This window comes from Aquarana catesbeiana, linkage group LG02 (assembly GCF_042186555.1).
Source record: "Aquarana catesbeiana isolate 2022-GZ linkage group LG02, ASM4218655v1, whole genome shotgun sequence".
Taxonomy (NCBI): domain Eukaryota; kingdom Metazoa; phylum Chordata; class Amphibia; order Anura; family Ranidae; genus Aquarana; species Aquarana catesbeiana.
The window spans coordinates 75794968-75817198 of NC_133325.1; the positions used below are offsets into that span (position 1 = coordinate 75794968).

Consider the following 22231-nt stretch of genomic DNA (forward strand, 5'->3'; position numbering starts at 1 on the left):
TCCTAACCCCTTACCACGTGATCAGCTGTCAGCCAATGACAGCTGATCATGTGACGTAAACAGAGACGGTAATCAGCTATTTTTTCTCCTCACGCTCTGAGCGTGAGGAGAAAAAAAATACAATCACCGGCGGCTGTGAGGGGGACATTGGTCCCAATCATGGAGAGCCTCTGAAGAGGTTTCTGTGCCCACCAGCGCCACCTACCAGTGCCACCTACCAGTGCCCACAGTACCACCCATCAGTGCCCAGTGTCACCCATCAGTGCCCACAGTGTCACCTATGAGTGCCCACAGTGCCACCAATTAGTGCTGCATCACCAGTGCTGCCTATCAATACCACCTACCAGTGCCCATCAGTGCCACCTACCAGTGCCCATCAGTGCCCATCTGTGCCACCTATCAATGCCCATCAGTGACATCCATCAGTGCCACTCATCAGTGCCACCCATCAGTGACACTCATCAGTGCCACCCATCAGGGCCCATCGGTGCTGTCTTATCAGTGGCTATCAGTGTCGCCTTATCTGTGCCTATCAGTGCCCATCATTGCCAATCAGTGCAGCCTCGTCAGCAACTATCAATGAAGGAGAAAAATTACCCGTTTGCAAAATTTTATAGCAAACTATAAAACATTTTTTTTTTCAAAAAATGTCGTCTTTTTTTGTTTGTTTAGCAAAAAATAAAAACCCAAGTGATGATTAAATACCACCAAAAGAAAACTCCATTTGTGTGAAAAAAATTATAAAAATTTCATTTGGGTACAGTGTTGCATGACCGCCCAATTGTCATTCAAAGTGTGAGAGCGCTGAAAGCTGAAAATTGTTCTGGGCAGGAGGGGGGTTTAGCTGCCCAGTAAGCAAGTGGTTAAGCAGAGATGTAGGGGTTGATTACTAAAACTGGAGACCACAAAATCCGGGGCAGCTGTGCATAGTCAGCTTCTAACTTTAACTTGTTCAATTAACTGCTTGCCGACCGCCGTACGAACATTTACGTCGGCAGAATGGCACAGACAGGCAAATGGGCGTACAGGTGCATCCCTTTAATTTTGCCGCCATGTGGTCGGATGCGTGCCACCCGCGGTGCACGTGCAACCCTGCCGCGAGCTCTGTGAGTGTGATCGCGGGTCCTGCGGACTCGATCGTCTTACAGAGTGGAAGAACAGGGAAATGCTGATGTAAACAAGCATTTTCCTGTTCTGCCTAATGACACTGATCACAGCTCTCTGTAATCTGGAGCGGTGATCAGTGTCATGTCATATGAAGCCCCTCCCCCCACAGTTAGAATCACTCCCTAGGACACACTTAACCCCTACAGCGCCCCCTCCTGGTTAACCCCTTCACTGCCAGTCACATTTACACAGTAATCGGTGCATTTTTAATCGTACTGATCGCTGTATAAATGTGAATGGTCCCAAAATAGCGCCAAAAGTGTCCGATCTGTCCGCCATAATGTCGCAGTCATGATAAAAATCGCTGATCAACGCCATTACTAGTAAAAAAAAAAATTATTGATAAAAATGCCATAAAACTATCCCTTATTTTGTAGACGCTATAACTTTTGCGCAAACCAATCAATAAACGCTTATTGTGATTTTTTTTTACCAAAAATATGTAGAAGAATATGTATCGGCCTAAACTGAGGAGAAAAAATGTTTTTTTTATATATTTTTGGGGGGATATTTATTAAAGCAAAAAGTGAAAAATAATGCGTTTTTTTCAAAATTGTCGCTCTTTTTTTGTTTATAGCGCAAAAAATAACCGCAGAGGTGATCAAATACCACCAAAAGAAAGCTCTATTTGTGGGGGAAAAAAAGTCAATTTTGTTTGGATACAACGTCACACAACCGCGCAATTGTCAGTTTAATCGACGCAGTGCCGAATCGCGAAAAGTGCTCTGGTCTTTGGCCAGCCAAATGGTCTGGGGCTTAAGTGGTTAAGCTTTGCATAAAAAACTGGAATCTGATTTCTATGCAGAGCTGCACCAGATTTAGCAATCTCCAGTTTTATTACATCAACCCCCATGTCACCAAATACCTAGACGTTTGGCCATATGCCTGGGTTGCTGTTGGATCTCCAAGCAGCAAAGGCCATTCTGTTGTCTCTAATATTTTTTTTAGAAGTTGGTGGACATGATCACAGTAGTCACAATTAGTCTGCTTTAGCCAACATTTCTTAACTTCTTTTAGTGTTTAAATTGCCACTTTTAAAATGTTGCTGTAGCCTACTGAAAACATAATTAAATTATACGAGTTAGTTAATATTGACATCATAGTAAGGGTTTTTATTTTTAATGGAGGTAAAAATGAGTTTAAGTTCATATAGGAAAAAAAGACTGAATTGATTTTTTTCAGCTTCTATTGGAAACAATGACCATCTTTTTCTGGAGTGAAGTGCACTAATATTCTTTAATTCCCATGAGCGTGAATATACATATTAGCCTAAACATCAGTGATATGTTCTAGCGATTTCCCCAAAATTGGCAATTTCGCCTGAAGCAAGCAATTAAGAATAACGATTACAAGCCAATCCATTTTTATATTCTCGCTCTTATTTTGCATAAAATTATATTAACATTTTTGAACATGATCGTCAGAAATGACATCGGAGGTTCTGCAAAGCAGCGTAGCTAAAATTTTAAACACTTGTTATTACAGAAATAATAGGAAGGATATAGGCTTGATTTGCTCAATCAAAAGTAATTGAGAAATTATGTGCAGTAATAACGTTTTAAATAGAAAAAAAAAAGTTAATAAGATATATATTTTTCAGCATAATTCGGATTACTTTGAGTGCTTCGTCTGAAAATTGGCAGTAGAAATTTTGCACCCTTCATTGTTGAGAAAACTATATAACCTTGGGCTCCATCATGGAGCAACCTTTGTCTAAAGCCTCGTACACACGATCGGATTTTCAGCAGACAAAACCTCTGACTTTTGTCCGAAGGGCGTTGCCCAGGAACTTGTCTTGCATACAAATGGCAAGAATTTGTCGGCCCACAAACACGAACGTAGTGTGGTTTTTCAGCTCTTTAGCGCCACCCTTTGGGCTCCTTCTGCTAATTTCGTGTTAGTAGAAGTTTGGTGAGGGTTGATTCGTGCTTTTCATTTGGTGCTTTTCAGTTCGTTTCGGAACGACCTTTCGTCAACCAGCCATGTTGCGGAATCGGAAGAGATAACATGTTATTTATTATTGGCCTTGGAGTTATTGCTTTGAACCAAGTCCAGTCCAGGAACAGGAGGAGGAGGATTTCTTGGACCAAAAATTGGTTGCTTTATTAATCGTGACCAATTATGTCATATGCCTTTGCTGTGGGAGCTCCAGGAGAATAATCCGGATGATTTTCGGAATTATCTCCGGATGACGGACCCCTGCTTTCACCAACTCTTGGCATTGATGACCCCCTATATTAAGAAGCAGGACACATGCATGAGGCTTTTATTTTATTTTTTGGTTGAATAATGATTTGATTTGGTATATTTTCTAGATTTTTGGATACATAGAATGCACTTTTTGGTTAAGTTCTATTGGCAGATAGCATGACTAATTTTATTTGTTTTCTTTTTTTAATGCACAATAAAAGATTGTGTAGAATAATACTTGGCTATGTGTTTTACTTCAAATGACAGTTTGGGAGTAGGCAGTTACATTTAAAAAAATACAATGTAATTGTATTACAATGTAATAAATACAATTGTTAATTAAAGTGGAGGGCCACCCTGAAAAAAAAAAAATCACCAAAAATCCCCCCCAAAAAAAAAAAATTAAAAAAAAAAAAAAAATTAAACTTACCTAAACCATTATTGCTAGGCAGTCTTCCTAATCTGACTCTTCCTATTCCGCGGTGAGTTCTTCTCCTCGTGAGCGGCCCCGGTGTTTTCTGGGAACTGTATGTGTTCCCAGAACACCACAGGGCCATTCACAGAATGGAGTGCCGCGCCGCTCGCGCATGCGCAGTAGGAAACTGGCAGTGAAGCCGCAAGGCTCCACTGCCTGTTTCCCTTTCCTAGGTTGGCGGTGCCAGGACCCGAGAGCCAAGGGACGGGTCGGCGTTGGGCAGCCGACATCGCGGGCACCCAGGACAGGTAAGTACAAGTGTTAGTAGCTGCTGACTTTAATTTTTTTTTAGGACGGAATCCCGCTTTAACAAGGGACACAACATAATTGTATCTTTGATCTTAAAAACTATGGGATAATGGTGTTGTGGTAACTTGCCCCCCCCAAAAAACAAAAAAACAAGCATAATAATATTCTTGATATCACTAGAAAAAAAAAAGCCTTTGAAAATGTGTTTGCAATAACTCCATCAGCATCACCAGCAAAGCAGCTTCATTATTATCCCATTAAAGAAGAAGAGAATTGTGCGCTGCATTTCGACATTTCATAATTTGCCGCATCACGAATGTTAATTCTCCATTACGAACGCTAGTTTACAAGATCGACCGCTTCTGGCTCGTCCTTGCTTGCGAGCATGCGTGTTTGTACTTTGGAATTTTGTCCGACGGACTTGTGTACACACGATCAGAAAATCCGACAATAGACATTTGTCCGCAGAAAATTTTAAAGCCTGCCATTCAACATTTGTCTGCGGAAAATCTGACAACAATTGTCGGATTTTCCACCAACAGCCCGTCATCACACAATTCCCGTCAGAAAATCCGATCGTGTGTACGAGGCTTTCTACACCTTTGGCAAGTGGATTGACTATACAGTCTTGGAATGTTCCACGCTGCGATTGTAATGAGTTTGGAATCTTATTATGTTAATGCAGCAAAGATAAGAATTAAATGTAAAATATATTTAAAGTATATCCAAACCCTAACTGGGTGACATTTTGTTTGAAAAAGCATCATGTATCATGAACACTTGTCGTGGCTTTTTTTTTTTTTTTTTTGGCTTTTTTCTTGTATAATAGTGTTATACAAATAGTTTTTTACTTTTTTTGAATGAAGCTTCTTTGAACCACTTCCTGTCTACATGCACTCGTTCCAGAGTCAGCTGTACATCATTGCCCTGAACTGACTTCCCTTTAGTGACAATGGTAGACCATACTTGCACAATGTGTGTTGGCATGGCAATTTTTTTTTAATGGAAAGCAATGCCTCCTATCAGAGCTGCTAGGGGGTAGAGCCAGAGGACTCTTGGAATACTAGGCTGAACTGATGGGCATTGATGAGGTGGCACTGATGAGGCGGCACTTATGGGCATTGATTAGGTGGCACTGATAAGGAGGCACTAATATGCCGCACTTATGGGCACTGATATGTGACACTGCTAGGCGGCACCGATAGGCACTGTTAGGTGGCACTGATGGGCACTAATAGGTGGCACTGATTGGCACTGATAGGCAGCACTGGTGGGCAGTGATAGGGGGCATGGATAGGTGGTACTGATGGGCACTGATGGGCATTGATAGGCGGCACTGATGGGAGACACTGATGGGCATTGATGGACAGCAGTAATGGGCATTGATGGGCAGCACTGATAGGCGGCACTAATAGCCAGCACTGACTGGCATCACTAATGGGCACTGATTGGTGGCACTTGTGGGCAGTGGTGGGCACTGATTGCTGGCACTGGTGGGCACTGATTGCTGGCACTGGTGGGCACTGATTGGTGACACTGTTGGCGCTATGTTGTAATCAGGGCACTGATGATCAGTGCCCTGATTACATTTGTAGATGTCCCCCTGCGAGGAGATGCCGCTGTTCGGCTCTCCTCGCCTCACACTCTATCAGTGTGAGGCGAGGAGCGCCGATTACTGGCATCTCCGTGTTTACATGTGACCGGCTGTGATTGGGCACAGAGATCAGCATCGCGCCGTGTCCTAGCAACACGGTGCAGCCGCGATTGCCGCATGCCCCCGTCTGTTGATGGCGTCCCAAAACGAGAGCCACAAATGACGGCGGGGCGGGTGGCAACTGGTTAAAGTTTTACGTTCTCGAATTCATATAGAAGCTCGCTTGTGTCATTCTAAAAACTTTCAGTGGTGAACTGGGCAGAGTCAGCTCTTAAAAGTTGTCATAGCGTTCCATTAAAATCCATTAACGGTCTCTGTAAATCAACAAAACTCTTATAACAAACATTCCCTGCTGAATGGCCGCACTAAGAGCATTATCTGAAGACTCATCCGATTCTGCTGATATCCCGAAAAACTATCCGCAACTGCAATTCTAGCGACATACAGCTCATAAAAGTCTGTTGTTATACAGACTGATCATTCCACAATGTGTCAATATCAGTGATAGATCATCAGTAAGGATACACGGCCGTATTCACAATCAGACACAAGTGGGACAGCAGCTGAAAGGCAATAAAGGAGGTAGTACCATCATTCAAGATATTTGCTATTGCTCTATATTCTGTGTTGGGCTGTAAAGGGTTAATTTGTCATAAGTGACCATCCATTTTTTTTTTTTGCAAACCACCTTCACCTTGTGCAAGATGCTCTTTGTACCTAATACCATTAAGAAACTTCAATATTTGGGGCTCAATTCACAAAGAGTTATTTTCCTCTTAATATCTGAGATAAAAATACTCATAGCTTTTCTCAAACATTTTTTTTTGCAACACACAAAAAACTAAAATAAAGCATTATTTTAAAGTTATTTCAAAGTTATTTTAAAGTTATTTCATCAAAATGTGAGGTATTTGTTGTATTTTATCTCATGACCTGATATCCAGTGGAATGGATACAGTGTAGAAGGATTAGAACCCCTGTCAGTTTTTAGTGTTAATAAAGAGGTAAAACGGTTTAACCCTTTCGCTGCCAGAGCCGTTTTTGCGTGTTTTTTTTTTTTTCTTTGCACACATGTTTAAAAAATAATTTTAGGCCTGAAGATTACACAAAACCCACAAATAGTATATGTTTTCTGAAAGCAGACACCCTAGAGAATAAAATAGTGGTAGTTTCAGTTTTTTTATGTCACGGGATTCTACCGCAAAGGTCTAAGAAACGCAAAGTTTCAGTAAAAAACACATTAATGTGAATTTTAGGGCAAACAAACGCAATAAATTACCCAAGATTTTTGATAAAAGATGAGGTTGCACTGAGTAAATAGTAATCCAATGGGGGTTATTTAGGAAAGGCAAATCCACTTTGCACTGCAAGTGCACTTGAAAGCGCACTGGGAAGTGCAGTCTCTCTAAATCTAAGTGGTAGATCTGAAATGAGGGGAAGCTCTGCTGATTTTATCATCCAATCATGTGCAAGCTAAAATGCTGTTTTTTATTTTCCTTGCATGTCCCCCTCGGATCTACAGCCACTTTACTTCCAAGTGCACTTTCAGTACAAAGTGGATTTTCCTTTAGTAAATAACCCCCAATGAGTCAAACCTTTAATTTATGTGTGCTCGGGAAATGGCGACAAACTTCAGTGCTCTGTACTCTCTATAGGCGACACTTCAAAAGCCCCCTATAGGTATCAGTTTAGTGTTAGAGGAGGTCTTGTGTCAGAACTGTTATTCTCACTTCGGCGTGCGCAGCATTATGTAACATGTGTATCGCAATCAACGTTTTCACGCGTAGGCGCCCCGACGCATGCGTTTACATTTGTGCGTGTGTATATGTGGGAGTGGGGGGGCCTCAACTTTTTGGGGAGGGTTATGTACTTGGGTGTAACTTTATTTTTTTGCAAAAAAAAAAATAAAAATAATTTTTTTACGTAACTTTTTTGTTTTCATCACATAGGGGACAAACCCCCCTATATGGTGATTTTTAGGTGACAGGTTCTCTTTAGTGAGATATGCAGGATGCATGTCTTCCCTGTGCTCCACTGAATGTTTTGCAATGCAGATCGCATTGCAAAACATCCTTTCCTGGCAAAGCGAGCCGGGGACACCGAGAGCTTGACGCAGAAGTGACATCAGGGATGTCACTTTCCATCTCACAAGAAAAAGGAGTGGAGAGCGGATGTTTGTCCGCTCTTCTCCTTTCACCCTACACGCCGGCACCCGCCATGGAGATTCCAGGCCTGCCGATGGGCAAGTGGAGCCCGGTAGGCATGGCAGGGTGCCGAGGTAGGGGGGAAGCAATGGTACCAGGGGTGTGTGCGAGCGATCAGGCGGCAGAGCCGCCCAAATGCTCTCACCTGATAGGCAGGAGTCTGCCTGTCAGTTTCACACACAATCCCAGTGGCTGCAGCCACCTGATTGTGTGTGATACCCCCCGCCGTTAGGTCTGTATGACGTACCGACCTAGCAGCAAAAGGGTTAAACCGTAGAAGTATGCCAACTCACGCCAAGTATGCCAAGTCAGTGCGGTCCTTGAACCATATGTATTAATACCAAAGAAAAAAGGTGACTGGAATACCAGTCAAAGGGAAGCTACTTTCACAGGACACACGTGGCGTATCAAAAACAACCAAGTTAATTTTGAGTAAATACAAAATATCTTTATAAATGTCAAATATTGAATGAAAATAGTATAAAAAAAAATCACACACATATAAACACTTTTCTTCCACCAATAAAAAAGACAACATTGTCATTGGGGAGATTTGCCTTCACTTCCTGTCCCGTAGCCAAAACAGGACGTGAGAGAAAATTCCTACAAATTAATCACTTCAGCTCCGGAAGGATTTGCCCCCTTAATGACCAGGCCATTTTTTGCGATACGGCACTGCTTCGCTTTAACTGACAATTGTGCGGTCGTGCGACACTGTTCCCAAAAAATTTTTTGTCCTTTCGTCCTTTTTTACCTACAAAATAGAGCTTTGTTTTGATGGTATTTGATCACCTCTGCGTTTTTTATTTTTTGCGCTATAAACAAAAAAAGACCGACAATTTTGAAAAAAAAAAACTTTTTTTAAACCTTCTGTTATAATACATATCCAAACAAATATCTATAAAAAAACAAATGTATTCATCAGTTTAGACCGATATGTATTCTTCTACATATTTTTGGTGAAAAAAAATCTCAATAGGCGTATATTGTTTGATTTTTTTTACTGCGTCTACGAACTACAGGATAGATTTAGAGACTTTTATTTATTTTGTTATTGTTTTTACTGTTAATGACGGCGATCTGTCACTTTTAGCGGGACTGCGACATTGCGGTGGACAAATCTGACCCCAAATGACACTTTTGGGGTTTTGGGGACCAGTGATATTACATTGATCAGTGCTATAAAAATGCACTGATCAATGTAAAAATGACACTGGCAGGGAAGGGGTTAACACTAGGGGGCGATCAAGGGGTTAAGTATGTTCCCTGGGTGTGTTCTAAATGTAGGGGGGATGGGCTCACTGGGACAACACAGAGATCACTGGAACAGAAGATCTCCTGACATGTCACTAGGCAGAACGGGCAATCGCCTTGTTTACAGTTCCCCGTTCCGCCCCTGAACACAACGATCTTCGGTCGCCGGAAGACATCGCCCACTATCCTCCTTGCACAGACCGACATACAAGTACGTCGGTTTGCAAAGGAGAGGCGACCTGCCGCAGTAAATGTATGTGAGCTGGTCGGCAAGTGGTTAAACAAATCACTGGGGGACCCCCAGATTGCCAGAACCAGTGTCCCCATTGGAAGATTTCCCCTCTATTACTTTTCTGGGGACAACCCAAAATGTGGGACTTTCTTTTACTTTTAGGCCTCATGCACGCTGGACGTTAAAATAGCGTTATAAAACGCCAGTAGCTTTGCAGTGAGTTTCTCAACTTTTTTCAACTTTTTGCAACGTTTTTGCAATAGCGTTTTTTAGCGTTTATTAGCTTTTTTTAGGGTTTATTAGCGTTTTTTTGACGTTACCATTTTTTTAGCGTTCTTTTTTTTTTTGAAGAAAAAAATGTATTTTTTTTTTCAATGGATCAAAAAACGTTAAAAAACGCTGGTGAGCGACGTTTTTGAGCGTTTATCAACGTTTATCAGCGTTTAACAGCCTTAGAGCATTTTTGAAGCTGAAAAACATCTCTCAGAACCCACAAGAGTTGGGTTTTTTTTACTGCTCAAAAACGCCACTGCCCAAAACTGCTGATAACAGCCTATGTGTGAATGGACACATAGGATAACATGATGGAGAGTTTAATGACTGTAGAAAAAAATGTCTACTGTCAAAAACAGCTGCTGTAAAAACGTCCAAAATCCTCCAGTGTGCATGAGGCCTAAATGATAACGGTAAACAGGACCAATAGGAAGGGTGAATCTCCCTAACAGGGACTCAGACAGCAATAAAAACCTGACAGGGGGTGTAATCCATCTCCACTCTATCCAAAACTAAAAATAAGTTTTGCCTTTAGTTATACTTTAAGTAAATCAGCCCAGATAATTCTATGTTTTTCCATTTTCAGGTTTATATGCATTACTGTTGAGAAACTCATCCAAAAAGGTAGTAACTACTCCAAATTGGATTTTATATTTTTTTACATTCCTTAAATGCCTCATGCCTGGGCCACTACTTATTTACCTCATACGTTTATATATTTACTTATTTTCTTTAGTGAATTGACTGTTTTATGAGTTATTTACCTCATGTTTTTGGTTTGTGAGGTAAATAACTCATAAGGTGATAGTGAATTGACATTTTCAGCATCTCATGAGGTAATTGGAAAAAATGTGTCTCGGGATTCAATTATCTCGTGAGATATTCTCACAGCTAAAGGCTTAACTACGAAAAAATGCCGCTGTCTGTTGGCAGATGAAAAACTCCACTTTTATTGAAAAACTCATGTAATGTACACAACCGTGATGTGTAGTATTACTAAACTAAGTTTATATATAAGGGCTGTACCATTGTACCGCAATACAAAAGTGGACATAACGTTATTATTAACTTAGATCATTCAAATTGTAGGTGTTGGTAGAGTAAGGCCTCGTTCACACACACATGTGCGGAGACGTCAGTTTTTCTGCACACATTCTGCAAGGGCTCTAAAGAAAACAGAAAGTAATCCGCAGGCGCCAGATCAGGGAAGTACAGTGGATGATAGAGAACAGGTACGCCGCTCTGAGCCAAGAATTGGCGTACGCGGATCGCATAGTGCGCAGGCGTTATTGTGCAGTAACATCCACTGTCCAGTCCTGTGCAGCTCTGGCCGAACACGGTGGATGTGTTACAGCAACAGTTTCAAAACTTGATGTTCACTCATTGCTGCATTTCACTGTGACCCGACCTCTTACACTGACCGCGTTCGACTGTCCGCAGTGGGTTTACCTTGACGGTCACGTGTATTCCACGCTAGGTGGTGCTTCTTGACGTGTCTCTAGAGAGCTGTGTGCATGTGCGTGCACCTGGCCCATATTGCCGTTGACATATCAGACCATTCACCAAACTTTTTAGGCACACCTCTTATTTATATAGATATCTATGTATATAGATATTGATATATACATATATATATATATATATAGATATAGATATCTATCTATATATCTACATATATATATATCTATATATATACAATATATATATATATATATATATATATATATATATATATATATATATATATATATATATATATATATTATAATATAATATAATTTAATATAATATAGATATAGCTCTATCTATCTATCTATTTATCTATATCTATATCTATATATATATATATATCTATATATATATAGATATATATATATAGATATATATAGATATCTATATATATCTATATATATATATAATTTTATATAAGCTTTAAAGTTTAACTAAAGGCAAAACTTATTTTTAGTTTCCAGTAGAGTGGAGATGGATTACAACACTTGCCATTTTTTACTGCAGGCTGTGTCCTCGTTAAGGAGATTCACCTTCTCTATTTGTCCTGTTTACCATTATCATTGAAATTGGGTTGTCCCCAGAAAAGTAATAGAGGGGAAAGCTTCCAATGGGGTCACTAGTTCTGGTGACCTGTGGGTCCCCAAGGCATACCCTTAGTTTACAAGAAACTCCTCTCACTTCCTGTTTGGCTATGGGACAGGAAGTCAGGGGAAATCACCACAATGGGACACGGATGGTGAAAAAAAAATAAATAAAAAAATCTGACAGAGCTTATAACCCTCCATTGCTCTATCCAAAATGAAAAAAAAAAAGTTGTGCCTGTAGTTCTACTTTAACATAAACTTGGACCTAGCCCCCAATACTCCCAATAGAAAAAAAAGAAAGAAATGCATGCCTTAAGCTGATAAGCTGCATTTCAGCCATGAATTGTCCACCTGGCTCCTTCAATTCTGCAATCAATGATTCAAGTGGTGCCAAAAATATCACAGAGGAATTGGCTGTGTGAACATTACCGGGAAAATATCACAAATAAAAAGTATATGTTATTCTACAAATACCCTTATTTGATTGTAATCTTATCAGCGGTGAATATGATCAATACAATTTTTTACAATATCTTAATAATATTTTTCCTTTATCCTGAGTTTACTACCATGGTTTTGCTCCTGATGATAGGCTAGAAGGCCTTGAAACGCGTAGAGCTAACAACGACCGAATGTATATATTTATGAGTTCTTTTGATGGCCGTTCCTTTTCATTTGTTTCCGTTTTTCATTTTATTTTCAGTGATGTTACCGCTTGTACAGCCATTAACCTCAGTCTATGCAATTATGTCTTAATCAGTCCATGTATCCAATAATATGTACTAAGTTGGAATGCCATTTAATGTGCAATATTTGGCTCTTATGAATTGTATTACTGTAAAAAATATTAATATATAGCACAATGCATGAAATAATTTAATATGACTGCGTTGTAACAATTTGAACCAAATAAAAGCTACTTTTCTATTTTCATATTATTTTATTGATCCCGTGTGCTTCATGAAAAGTCCCGCTATTTGCTTTCTTTATACAATGATCAATACATGTTTCTCTGTAACTATGTGAAACATCTTTCTAATATAAGTTATTGTAAGTGAAGTTTGAGTGGTGTATGGCCCTGCTGGCACCACCCGCCTGGGATGGAATGTTGTCAACTGAACAGTGACTCTCCTATCAGATGGAATCAGTATTTCGGTATACAAGCAGCGGTTTCCATCAGATTCCTCCATCCACACCGTTCAGCTAGCCTTGGACCTTGGATTTCGACCCATTTGCCTGAGCAATGGAGATTTCACTTAGCACTCTCCAGTAACGTTTAGAGAAGGAATTGAAGGAAAACCCTTCCATTTTTAAATTTTAGAATATGCTGGTTAAGACCGACATCAGTCAAAAACATTTGAAAGCTTTGGATTGTTAAAATCCTTGCAATGGATATGGGGGGTTATTTATGAAAGGCAAATCCACTTTGCAATACAAGTGCACTTGGAAGTGCAGTCACTGTAAATCTAATGCCGCATACACACGACCGGACTTTACAGCAGACTTTGTCCGGTGGACTTTTCAACGGACTTTCCGAATGAACGGACTTGCCTACACACAATCAACCAAAGTCCGACGGATTCGTACGTGATGACGTACGACCGGACTAAAACAAGGAAGTTCATAGCCAGTAGCCAATAGCTGCCCTAGCCTCGGTTTTTGTCCGTTGGACTAGCATACAGACGAGCGGACTTTTGGACCGGACTCGAGTCCGTTGGATAGATTTGAAACATGTTTCAAATCTAAGTCCATCAAACTTTTGAGAAAAAAAAAGTCCGCTAGAGCCCACACACGGTCGAATTGTCCGACGGACTCCAGTACGCCGGACCAAGTCTGCCAGAAAGTCCACTTGTGTGTACGCGGCATAAGGGGTAGATCTGAAATGAGGGGAAGCTCTGCTGATTTTATCATCCAATCATGTACAAGCAAAAATGCTGTTTTTTATTTTCCTTGCATGTCCCCATGAGATTTACAGCGACTTCACTTCCAAGTGCACTTGTAGTGCAAAGTGGATTTGCCTTTAGTAAATAACCCCCATAGTATGTATTTCAACTGTGCATGTAGTTTGCCCATAGCTCCTCTCCAATAATAAGTGTGAACTATAAGGGCCCTTTCACACTGGGGCGTCAGCGGCGGTAAAGGGCCGCTATTGTAAGCGGTGCTTTACCGTCGGTATTCGGCCACTAGCGGGGCAGTTTTACCCTCTGCTAGCGGCCGAGAAAGGGTTAAAAACCACCGCAAAGCGTCTCTGCAGAGGCGCTTTGCCGGCGGTATAGCCGCGCTGTCCCATTGATTTCAATGGGCAGGAGCGGTGAAGGAGCGGTATATGCTCCGCTCCTTCACTGCTCCGAAGATGCTGCTAGCAGGACTTTTTTTCCCGTCCTGCTAGCGCACCGCTCCAGTGTGAAAGCCCTCGGGACTTTCACACTGGAGACAAAGCAGCTGCACTTTCGGGTCGGTTTGCAGGCGCTATTATTAGCACAATAGCGCCTGCAAACCGCCCCAGTGTGAAAGGACCCTTACAGAATTGTATTCAGACCTTTTTCCTTATCACCTTTCTTTTTGTGTTGTTATGTTTTAATTGTTTTCCTTCTCATGCCACAACTGAGCAGTTGATGGTTTGCCTCCCCAAATTAGATAAAAATAATAAGCTGAGAACCTTTTTTAGTTTACACATTTTTATGTGAGTCGACTTTTACCACAAGTCCTATGATCAAGATTGTTACAAAAAAAAAGGCAGGCAAAGAACAAGCTCATTAAATACTCGGAGGTTATGTAAGGCAACGTGTCACAAGGTACAGAGGATTAAAGCTTGATAACATCTTTCTTTGTTTTCTGTGCAATCAAGAGTTAGACGGAGACATAGAAATACACTCACTGGACAATTTATTATATACACCTCTTCAATTGCTTGGTAACACAATTTGCTAATAAGCCAATCGCAACTTAATGCATTTAGACATCTAGACGTGGTGAAGACGACATGCTGAAGTTCAAAATGAGCATCAGAATGGGGAAGAAAGGGGATTTAAGTGACTTTGAATGTGGCATGGTTGTTGGTGCCAGACGAGCTGGTCTGAGATTTTCAAAAACTGCTGATCTGCTGGGATTTTCACACACAACCATCTCTCGGGTTTACACAGAATGGCTTGAAAAAGAGAAAATATATAGTGAGTGGCAGTTGTGTTGAGGGAAATTCCTGGTTGCTGTCAAAGGTCAGAGGAGAATGGGCAGACTGGTTCAAGATGATAGAAAGGCAACAGTAACTCAAATAACCACTTGTTACAACCAAGGTATACAGAACACCATCTCTGCACGCTCAACACATCGAAGCAGAACAGGAAACTGAGGCTACAATTCGCACAGGCTCACCAAAATTGGACTATAGAAGACTGGATAAACATTGTCTGGTCTGATGATTCTCGATTTCAGCTGCGACATTCAGATGGTAGGGTCATAATTTGGCGTAAAGAACATGAAAGCATGGATCCATCCTGCCTCGTATCAACAGTTCAGGCTGGTGGTGGTGTAATGGTGTGAGGGATATTTTCTTGGCTCACTTTGGGTCCCTTAGTACCAATTGAGCATCGTATAAATGCAGCGGCCTACCTGAGTATTGTTGCTGACCATGTCCATCCCTTTATGACTACAGTGTACACATCTTCTGATGGCTCCTTCAAGCAGGATAATGTACCATGTCACAAAGATCCAATCATCTCACCACTGGACAATGAGGTCACTGTACTCCAATGTCCTCCACAGTCATCAGATCTCAATCCAATAGAGCACCTTTGGGATGTGGTAAAATGGGAGATTCACATCGTGGATGTGCAGCCGACAAATCTGAAGCAACTGTGTGATGCTATCATGTCAATATAGACCAAAATCTCTGAGGAGTGTTTCCAACACCTTGTTGAATCTATACCACGAATAATTAAGGCAGTTCTGAAGGCAAAAGGGGGTCCAACCCGGTATTAGCAAGGTGTACCTAATAAAGTGGCCGGTGAGTATAATGGTAAAATTATACGCAGAGAACAGTAAATCTCTGCTCAATGTACAAAGAGGAAAATAAAAGTTATTTGCATTCCTTCATACATTTTCTCGTTGTGTGTCCTATTAATAAAGATGTTTCACTAAGTATCAGTAAAATGTGGAAATGTGGGCTTCTGGTGATCTGCAGAGAAAAAAAAAATCAGTTTTAGTATATTAGATAGATAAAAGGGGATTTTGCGAGCCACAATGGTATATTGCCTCAAATGTGGAAATCACCTAGCTACTCATATGCCTTGCAATACAATGTATACAAAAGATACGCTGCGCTAAGGTGAAAATATCAATCTGGAGATTATTAATGCATATGAGGTATACTGAAAATACCACATAAGCGGCTTATCCAGCCACAGCAAGGCACAAAGGATATATATATATATATATATATATATATATATATATATATATATATATATATATATATATATATATATATATGTAAAACAAGTGATTTTAAAGTGCAATGTGTAAATAATATACTAGATGTATACCATTAGAATGAGAGTAGCGATTACTGAACTACTACCTGTTTATAAAATGGATGAGAAAATCATTTATATAGTCTGAAATTTACCGTGAAAAAAAAAAGAAAAAATTTATAAATAATTATATCACAGTGATAAGTGCAAAATACAACAAAGTGCCAAGTGCCACACAATGAGTGTGAATATCAAATCCAAGATGTGGTACGTGATTATTAAAGTCCAATATATGAAAAAAATGCACACAAAGTCCATAAAAAATCCAACGTGCCTGCATTTATCTTAGTGCTTAGTGCTCAGAATTCCATGCTCAAGTGCCATCCAGTGACCCCCCCCCCCCCCGGGGACAGCCGCTCACCTCAGAGCGTGCGACTCAGCTTTGAGACTGAGTCTAAACACGCTTATGAGCCATCCCATGGCTCAGTGATGGAATCCAGATACACAGTTTTCAGCAGCAACTCCACAGTTAGGAATAAAGGAAAAGAAAAACTGGATAGTGGGATATCGTTTTTAAATATTTATTAAGATAAAAGCTCCCTACATTAGGGTACTCACATTTGCAAGGTGCGTGAGTGCACCAATCTGATAACAGTCTCCAAAGTTTGCCTCAAAGTTTGCCTGTCAGGAGGGATAAGCTGTGCATCGCATCTCAGTGGAGTGAATGGCTCCGTGCTCCGTCCTGGCCCTTCCCCTATGCGTGTTCGACAAAGGGTCACGTGTCTTCATCAGGGGGATTATCCGACGACCTGTAAAGGTGGCGGCGGGAGTGGGGGAACCCCTTCTGACACCTGTAAAAGTAATTCAGCGGTTGTATAGCCACTCAGATTACTTTTACTAGAAAAAAAATTGGCTGCTGAAAAAACCCGATATCGAAATCATGACGTCGTCATGAGGTCATTTATGAGGGAAGGGGCTAATGACTGTGGAAGTACACAAATATACCGTAAGTTGTTTCACTTGCCAAAATATTTGTACCATTGTTTAGCCAGTCCAGGTACTCCTGTCAGACAACAAATCCAGGTCTGTGGTTTTGCTTTCCTTCACCGTAGCTACACAATACAGATGCTTCACCAACTGTCCCCAAGCCTGCTGATTAGTCAATGAAGAAGTATCACCACAATAATGAAGTTAATAGTCTGCACTAGCCTGCACAGCTTGCTTGATAGAGTGGGGATGGGTATCCTCTATCAAGTTTTTATCAGTATTTTTCCCCATTGAGGAGGTTCCCCCCCACTCAGATCATTGCCACCAAGAAAGAAAGTGAGGGGAAATCAAAAAATGTAAGAGTTGTCCCCAGATCAATAGGTAAGGGGTCTTCTGCTAATGTGGACATCTGTTTCAGGAAAACTAGCTGAACTACCTGTTGCACCTCTAGAGGAAACTTCCCCCATGGTACACAGACACCAACAAAAAACCTGACACGGGATTTAACAATTTGCAACTTCATATAAAACTATTAAAACGTTTTAGCTATACATACACTTTATTATAACACTCAGTACAAGCAAAACCCACTGGACCATGGCTAGCAATGCAAGTTGCTTGGACAGCTTGGCCTGGATACAGTCAAGCTGAACTATAATTTCCAAAAAGTATAAGTTTGGAAGGACATGGGACATGGTCCCTACAGCTGATTTGAAAATATATTGGGTTATTTTGAAGGCATTCATAAATTAATTGGTGGCCTTTTATATATTTTCTTGTTTTTACTGTTAGCAACTAGGTCCCCTCTAGCGGGTACAATTTTTAAAGACATTTGGACTTCTGAGACAAGGTCTCAGAAGAAAACTATCATGCTTGCTTTGCCATGCTAGCATTAGTCTACTATTTGCCCCATGTACAGGTCTACTTAAAGAGAGCTCACATCAATAAAAACCAAATGAACATTCAGGGTTATAGAAGCGCTGCACTCCTGACCAGCCAACATAGTAAAACATGAGATTGGCCTCAACCCATGGGTCTCCGTCTGAAGCCACGCCACCTGACATGCTTCACCACACCCACCAGAGCTTAATCATAGGTGACCACCATACGATTAGGCACTGATGGGTGGTGCGAAACACATCAGAAGGCATGGCTTCTGGCGGAGACCCATGGACTGAGGCCGTTTTCATGTTTATATTATGTTGGCTGGTCGGGACTGCGGTGTTTCTCTAACCCTGTATATGCGCTGTAGATGAGATAATTTGGAATTCTGCACCCTCTTTACCTGATGACTGTGAGAGTTGTTTCTTTGGCTTTGAGCGGTGCTCCAAGTCTAGCACCTAGGTCACACCAAGTGAAAATTGTTATATTATAGAAGACACCACAAAATTCTAGCACTTATCGGTCCCTTGGTCATATCGGCATCCAGCATACAGCAGAAATCCCCAGACCAAGAATGCTCACAAAATGGAAATATCTACATCATAGACGTGCCTGTCCCCTACAGTTCAGTGTAAGCGACTAAGTCTATGAGAGTCCTCTACATTGCATTGTGGGTTAGTAAGAGCAAACTTCATGCAACTGAGATTTGAAGGATTCCATAGACCGCAAATAAAATCTAATAAATACATGTTGTGATGTGGTGCATGTTATATCTTAGATATGCCCGTCTGTTCTACTTTTCACAATGGCAGGTTCCCTGTAACAACTTATACATTGCAATGTGTTAGTTTTTTATTGTTTAAAACAACACGTTGCATCCTGAATGCACTCTCCAACAAGTCCCTCTATGAGGTCAGCAGAGTTCTTCACCTCTGCCCTCCACTATTTGAATAGTGTGGAGCCAAAAGCCATTGGTCTGTTAAATGCCAACAAGGATGAAGTGTATGACAGCATTCTACCTATCTGCATGTTAGACGACAGACTCCAATACAGACCAGACTACAATATTTCCTGTATTTCAGCCTCCATAATTCTGCTCTGCTTCATGAAGCTATCTGTTTCTTTGTTTTGTGATTGAATAAATGCTAAATTTAAGCAGGCATATTATTAACACGCCTAATTCAAGTCTGACAAATGCTTTTAGGTACAAATAGCAATTACACGAAGACAGATATCAGAAAGAGAGTAATCAGTGGTCCATAACCCTTGTAAATGATTTGGCTTTCTTGGTGGGAAAAGTATAGCGTGATACCGTTCTTAACTGACATTTATTGGTTCATTCTGTTTTCCTTTGTAAAGAATATAATGTCATAATGAATAGCCTGATCAGGAAACTGTCATAATTGCTTCCTACAAAAACTGTGAATAGAAATAATTTTTTCGAGCTGTCAAAATATTTAAATTGTAAAATAGCTGCCTATTATGCCGCGTAAACACGACCGGACTTTACAGCATACTCGGTCCGCCGGACAATTCGATCGTGTGTGGGCTCCAGCTGACTTTTTTTCCCCAAAAGTTTGACGGACCTAGAAATGAAACATGTTTCAAATCTTTCCGACGGACTCGAGTCCGATCGAAAAGTCCGCTCGTCTGTATGCTAGTCCGACTGACAAAAACCCACACTAGAGCAGCTATTGACTACTGGCTATGAACTTCCTTGTTTTTTTACAGTCGTACGTCATCACGTACGTATTCGTTGGACCTTGGTTGATCGTGTGTAGAACAGTCCGTTCATTCGGAAAGTCCTTCGGAAAGTCCGCCGAAAAGTCCGCCGGACAAAGTCTAATAAAGTCCGCTCGTGTGTATGCGGCATTACATTGGTAACCTGTCATTTTTGGTATTTGCCAGAAAGGTGTGGTTGATTGACTAGAATGGTCTTCTCTTGGCTAGTCTCTGCTAATAAACTTCCAAAATAGCAAAACTCATTGCAGGCTATGGAAATTCCAGGCATTATGATGTGCAGAAGAAATGAGATGCTTGCACTGCAGGTTCTCCAGTACAGCTTCCTCTCCAGCAAACCCTCAGGAGAACAGTGAGCAACCCAGTACACCAGTCACTCTTGGTTTGGTGTGGGTATCTGTCAGAGGCAGCCGTGCTTTAGACCAGTGGTTCTCAACCCTGTCCTCAAGTACGCCCAACAGGCCATGTTTTGGGAATTTCTCTTAGATAAAATAGCTGTCCAAAATACCAAGCCATAGACTTTGATTTAAAGCACCTGTGCAAGATAAAGTAAAACCTGCAAACATGGTCTGGGTACTTGAGGACAGGGTTGAGAACCACTGCCTTAGACCACCTCACACTGCAAATATACAGCTATGAGGCTGAAGAACAGAAGTGCCTGGGCACAGTCATATGCTACAAGGGGCACTGCTGTTTTAGTAATGGTTCAAGACAAAAGGTAAAAAATTAATGACACCACTTAGGCATAATTTTTATTTCTACAAACTTTCCTATACCAGTAAATATAAGTAAATCTTCGATTTTTTAAAGCAGAACTAAATTCCACTGGGTGCAAGTGGGCTCTCACCATAATGTAGGGCACACTTACCTCTCCAGTAATGGCAGTTGCTGCTCCATTTCATACCACCGCTATTTACCCCACTACTTTTTCAAGTTTTGCGATGTCCCACTTTGGCCATTGGATGGCCACTAATGATGCACATAAGAGTTTCATCATCCCCGGAACTAATCTCACATGTGCGCCGCAGTGTACTTTGGAAAAGAAAAACTGTAAGGCGCAATGGGCAACATTTTTCTAGCTCCTTGTAGCTTTTTTACTATGGGACTTAAAGTGGAGCTCCACCCAAAAGGTGAAGTTCCACTTTAAGGCCTCCTCAGCTCCTGTGTTGCGTCACCTGTAGCAGCAGTTAGAATAAAGCAGCAGTGTGCAGGCTGCAACTCACACTGCAAGCGTCAATCCAATTCTAAAACAGCAGGGCTGGAGCGGTCTGTGCATGCATGGCGGCATGGGTGGCCTCACACTGGGGGATGCTCCACCGGTGCCATTTTTGAACTAACCAATAACACTGCTTGTACGCTTTGCACAGCACGGCTAGAGTGGTTTGCATGTGCGCAGCAGCATAAATTGTCTGCGCACGCGCAGAGAGCTCTGCCGGCATCGTTTTTGAATGCTGCTTTGTGCTGGGGACAAATGAAAAAAAATTGCCGGGGATGCCCCGTTTTCGGAGGACACGGTCTCCAGAAAATGAGGGTGAATGGCAACCTTGCTTTAAGATCACAGAAAAGGTTAAATAACACCAACTTAGAGGAAATGGAAACAACATTTTTTGGTAGTGGCAGCAATGCGGGTTGTGAGGAAAGGAAGGGTGTTATTTAATAATTCATGAGAACATTGTAATGCACATTTACAAGTATAAAAACAATTAGGGAATTTAAACTCATGTCGCCTGTTCATTTGCTATCCTTTGTTTTTTGGAATGACTTACAGAAGGAGCACAAGTGACAGATGAGATTTAGCAAGGAGGCAGTGAAGCTCCGAAATTTAAATTTTTATTTGTATTTGTATTTATGGTAATTTTATTCGGATTTCTTTTGGAGAGAATGAATGAAATATAAATATGAATATATTCAAGTTGCAGTATCTGCGTTGTAGGAAGATGACGTGCACCGAAGAAAAGCGTATTGTTTACAGACTTTGAAGAAGTTGTACAGGCAAAATCTGAAAACTTTAATAGGAGACTGTAGGTAGAGCTTTGTGTTTTGTCAGCGTTATCTCCTAAATATATGTAAACATCAGAGGAAAAAGGCACAACGGCATAACGTTTAAACCATGGATTTTCATTCTACAGTCAACATTAAAAAGTCACACAAAACAAATTCCGCATTTAGCTTATGTACATAGTGATGGAAAACAAGGAAGCCACGTGTGAGTTTTTGAAAGCTGTCAATTGGATCTACATTAGTAACTCCACTAATTGGACAATCAGTCTAAGTAGTGGATTGAATGTCCTGTGAAAAAGTCAATGCTTGCACCTTTTTAATTTGGCTGCTGTGGATGTTGCATATGTCATCCTTTCAT

General features: G+C 41.0%; 1 protein-coding gene across 3 annotated transcripts in view; it reads left to right on the forward strand.

The window, feature by feature from the left end:
* The window catches only part of CNTN5 (contactin 5), a 2213095-nt gene that overhangs the window by 1904186 nt on the left and 286678 nt on the right, over window positions 1-22231 (forward strand). The window lies entirely within an intron of this gene.